Source organism: Cydia splendana, unplaced genomic scaffold (genome assembly GCF_910591565.1).
Source record: "Cydia splendana unplaced genomic scaffold, ilCydSple1.2 scaffold_94_ctg1, whole genome shotgun sequence".
NCBI lineage: Eukaryota > Metazoa > Arthropoda > Insecta > Lepidoptera > Tortricidae > Cydia > Cydia splendana.
The window spans coordinates 162,143-167,456 of NW_026946911.1; positions in this window are offsets into that span (position 1 = coordinate 162,143).

Here is a 5,314-nt window from a genome sequence, read left to right on the forward strand (position 1 = left end):
TTAATCCGTATATGGATTTATTCAATTTACAAACTTTACTTTGGTCTTCATAGCCAGGAGGTAAAGACATATAAATCTCTTCTTCTATTTCTCCCTGTAAAAAAGCAGTGACTGCATCCATCTGATGTATTGCAAGTCCATATTTTGCAGCTAGACCCATTAAGTACCTTATTGAACCATATCGGACCACTGGGGCATATACTTCTTGGTAATCAATGCCCTTAACTTGTTTGTAACCTTTGATTACAAGTCTAGCTTTGTATCGTGACACCATTCCATTGGCATCTAACTTTGTCTTATACACCCATTTGCAGGGAATTGCAGATTTTCCTTCTGGTAAGTTAACAAGTGTCCATGTATTATTTTGTAACAAAGACTGGTATTCTTCTTTCATAGCTTTCTTCCATTCATCAGCCTTGTCACTACGAAGAGCTTCTTCTAAGCTCAACGGATCACTGTTTAAAAAACTCATCGGAGACTCTCCACTCATACATATGAGAGAGGTAGGTACATGGTCAGTTTCATCATCTCTTCTCCTCTCCATTCGATGTGGAAGTGGTCTTAAGTTCATTAAAGGCTGTGGTGAAGAATGAAGTGTTTCATCGGGCAAGAATGATTCATCGTGACCATCTTCAAAGTGATCGGATTCATCTGAAATAGAAAATCTTTGCGAATCATCCTGTACTTCTCTTGCCTCATCTTCAGTGTTTCCGCTTGCAGATTCCAGGCCATCTTCAAATAAAGGTAAGTTTACAGACTTATTTTCTCTCTCCTTATTACAGTCTTCATTTTTCTCAGTTACTGTTTCCTTTTTACTAACATCTTCTTGTTTTTCAGGTACATCATCAACTTTGTTTCTCTCAACAGAAGCCTCCAGGAATACAACATCTCTACTTATTATAACTTTTTTGCTTACAGGGTCTATGAAGCGGTAGCCCTTTGTACAGTCACTATATCCAACAAAAATTAACTTACGTGACTTTGGTTCAAGCTTTGTTCTTTTTTCTTTGGGTATATGCACCATTGCATGGCATCCAAAAATCCTCAAATGACTTATATTGGGTTTCTTTCCAGTCCATATTTCATGCGGGGTCTTGTAAGATAGAACACGGGACGGCGAGCGGTTCACAATGTATGCTGAGGTGGCAACCGCTTCAGCCCAGTATGTATCCTGTAATTTCGCATTTAAAATTATACATTTTGCGCGTTCTGTCAGAGTCCTGTTCATCCTCTCGCTGAGACCATTATTTTCAGGTGTGTATGGATTAGAAGTTTGGTGCAAAATACCATGTTTCTTCAAAAAAGTTTCAAAAATTTTGTTTTTGTATTCGGTCCCGTTGTCGCTTCTTAAGATTTTTATTTTTGTGTTCAACTCATTTTCTGCTCTATTCTTAAATTCCACAAATTTATCAAATACTTCGCTTTTATTTTTAATAAAATATACATGTACTCTCCGAGAAAAATCATCTATAAAAGTGACATAGTACCTTGCTCCTCCCAAAGAAACATGCTTCATCGGCCCGCAGACATCACTATGCACAAGCTCTAGCAAACTGGTTGCCCGGGAGCCCTCATTAGGAAACGGTCGCCGTGTCTGCTTGCCTTCAAGACATGTTATGCAAGTTGTATTGCTGCTACTCGGTGTCAACTTTACGCCTTCAGTACAGTCCGGTATTTTATTAACGCTTGAAAAATTTAAATGACACATTCTTTGATGCCACAGATAAGGATCATCATCAGTTATTGTCTTTGCCATCATTACAGGCACTTCTTTATTTTCACATGTAATTAACTGGTATGTTTTATTTATTAACTTTGCCTTTGCAACTAATTTCTTACTCTGGTTATATATCTCACAGCCTTGTTTATTAAAATCTATTGTACAATCATTTTCAACTATTTCACTGACAGAGAGCAAGTTTGTTTTCAGGTCAGGTGCATAATGAACGTTGTTCACCTTTATAGTCTCAATACTGCCATTCACCTTTACTTGGATATATACAATACCGCTGCATTCAACTTTTAATTTGTGATGGTCGGCTATTGTAATACTTGTTACAGATGGAGAAGTTATATCTGTAAGCCAATCCTTGCGCATTGTGAGGTGAATCGAAGCCCCACTGTCTACATACCAGTGTTCAGAGTCATCGGTCATGGCGGCTGAAAAAGCTGAAAATGCCGCTACATACCCGGTGTTCTTCTCGCCATTTGGTTTTTTATTCCGACAATTTCTGCTGAGATGTCCATAGCGATTGCAAGAAAAACATCTTGGACCCTTTCTAAACTTCTGTGGGTCATTTCTAGGTTGACTTTTAACGTTTGTATAAAGTGCGGTAGTGTCTGACGTCTTAACTTCCTGTAATAACTTATTTTTCACTAAGTCAGCACTAATCTTCATACCAGAACTTTCTAAACCCATAATCATAGGCTGATACTTATCGGGCAGACCTGCCAGCATCAAGGTGCCTAGCCATTCGTCGTCAACTTGAAATTTTATGTTTCTTAATTTATGTGCCGCTGTCATTATTTTGTTTACATAGTCTTCTACGGAGGAACTATTCTCTAAATTGGTATTAATAAGTTCCTTTAACAAACCCACCTTCCGAGTTAATCCACTGTCCTCAAATGCCTTGGCTAAATTATCCCAAACCTGTTTTGCGTTTATTGCATCTTGAATATGTACATAAAGTATCGGGTCTACTAGCAATATTAATTTTGACTTTGTCTTGACGTCTTGCTTGACTGCCTTCGTATCGGTGGCCTCCGGAGTAGTTTCTATGTACTGGTACAAGTCTTCATGCTGCAAGTAAGCTTTTACAGCAAAACTCCAACTAGCCCAATTATCTCTGCCAGTAAGCTTCTCAATCGACATCAACGAATTACTGTTCGACATGTTTTTTTGTACAATTTCACCCTGAAATAGCTGAAAAGTAGAAATCGGTCGCGAACGCGGTAACTAATTTGAGGTTATCGACCATGCGATATTTCTATTTTTACTTTTAACAACTTTTTACTAATCGGAACGCGAAACTAACATTTAACGGCAGGAATGGGACGGCCCATAACCTGTAGGAATAAAAACAAGGCTTCGATATTACTTTTAAGTATATTAAAATAGAAAAAGATTACAGAGATTAACTTGTGAGTTTGACGTATATGGCGACAAGGGCGTGCCAACAAGTATGTTACGACAATCAGGTGCGGGCGAGTGTTTGCCTGCATTTAATCATCAGGCGTCCATATTCCCAACATTTTGTTTTATGGATTCGCTTAGCAAATAAGTAAGGCGTTCAGTTACGATGTTAGGGTCTTGACAAAACATTAATTCAGGAAGGTTTTGTGTTTTCAGATCATTTAAAGCTGCTTCAAAGTCAATAGTGGTTTTAGTTTTATTCATAATTGGTATATTTTTTAATTTGGAAAGTGAGAGAAAGGTAGTGAAATGATCGGTTGTAGTGGTTTTTATAATTGCTATAGTGGAGGAGTATCTGGCTTTATTTATTTTTAGGATGAAGTGGTCTAAACAATTTTTTTCCCTGGTAGGTCGAGTATGACCAGCTAAAAGGCCAAAATTCGATAGCATGTTCAGATAATTCGTTCTGTTTTTATATTCGTGTAGTGGTTCGAAGAGCTTAGATTTTATATTGATGTTAATATCTCCTGCAATAATAAGATTATTATGTGAATTCAAAGATTCCAGTTGAGTTTTTAAAGAGTCTATAAAGTCTTCTGCGTTTGTATGTGACGGGGACCGGTAAATACAAAAAACAGTATTATTTAAAATGTCTAGCTGGAGACAGGAAGCATGACTAAGCTTTATTTCCTTTACTTTATGCTTCAAGGTATTTTTAACATAAACAACCACGCCATCATTTTGGTTTTGTTGGCATTTAGTAAAGTAAGAGTCATAATTTTCTAGCTGAGGTAGTGGCTTATTAGAATTAAGTCTGCATTCTGTAAGAATGATAACGTCATTTTTGAAAGTAAGGCTAGATAGTGTAAGCAAAAAATTGACAAAATTGCAGTATATACTCCTTATGTTCTGTGACATAATCGTAAAATCACTTTTGTTTATATGTACTTGTTTCATGAACTCTTCTGTATTGTCACACTCTACAATATGCGATATCTCGATGTCATCAATTTCCGTTATAGATTGCAATGTGTCATTCACTTTTATAGTATAGGAGTAAGCAAGTCATTTAATTGTAATTGTAAGTAGTTGAATATATAGTCTAATAAATTGTCTAGTAAAATGTACCTCATATAGCGCAGTGTGCATGCCTTGGACCATGAAGACCCTGGTAGATGTATGATGTGTGGAGATATGGATGATTTGCTGACAAAAAATAAATTTTTATGAAAGTTTGGACTTACAGTGTCAGTGTGAGTGCTTTGTTTGTATGCGTGTAAGTGTATGTGTGCGTGTGTATACCTATACTTGCAGGGTGTAGTTGTGTGATATGAACGAGAGAAATATAGCTTACAAGTACGAGAGATCGTTGTACATTTGGCATGCAAATTATAGGAGTAATATAATACATAACTGTCTAGTCAGTCCTGAAATAAGCGTTGCACTTGCTCCTCGGAGTTTATCTGGATAATTTGGGAGTCATCGGTTTTTCGTACGTAGACCTTGCCGTAGGACGTCCAGCAGTGCTTGTAGTCCTTTGATTTTTTGAGGTCTCTTGCCAGGAAGTGTAAGCGGGATCCTTTAGCAGTCAGGTGCTCCGAGAGGTATACCTGCTGGTCCTCATTAGAAGTGAAGCCCAGGTGCCTGGCACTAGGGCTTGCAAATATTCGAAACTTTCAGGTATTCGAATATTCGACTTTTTCTGACGACATATTCGAATATTCGAATAATTATTCGAATATTATAAAAAATAAGAAAAAGAACGAGAAATCGGTTTATTATCGTTTTATTCAAAAGCTTATTTCACATATTGCTAAAACTAATGATATTTTGCAGAAATCCACTTAATTGACTAGATTTTATCATCCTACTATGAGATGCCCACATTTATAAAAACAAGTAAAACGCCAAAATAAGACGTATTCAATATTTCTAGATAAAACTTTTATTATAAATGCGCCGTTGAGTGAAATAATATAACTTTAATCATCTAAACCAAACCTAGGTATGTAAGATATTTTTTAATACAGTTGCTCACAAAGTGCTACTTTACGTAGCTGTTTAGCGTGCGGAAAGTTGGTTATGTCGAACTAGTGCTTTTTACTTTTCCAATTTTTTAAATTTATACTTGTTCCAATTCACGACTACTTATTGATGAGTGTTAATATTAGTTTCCTTTAA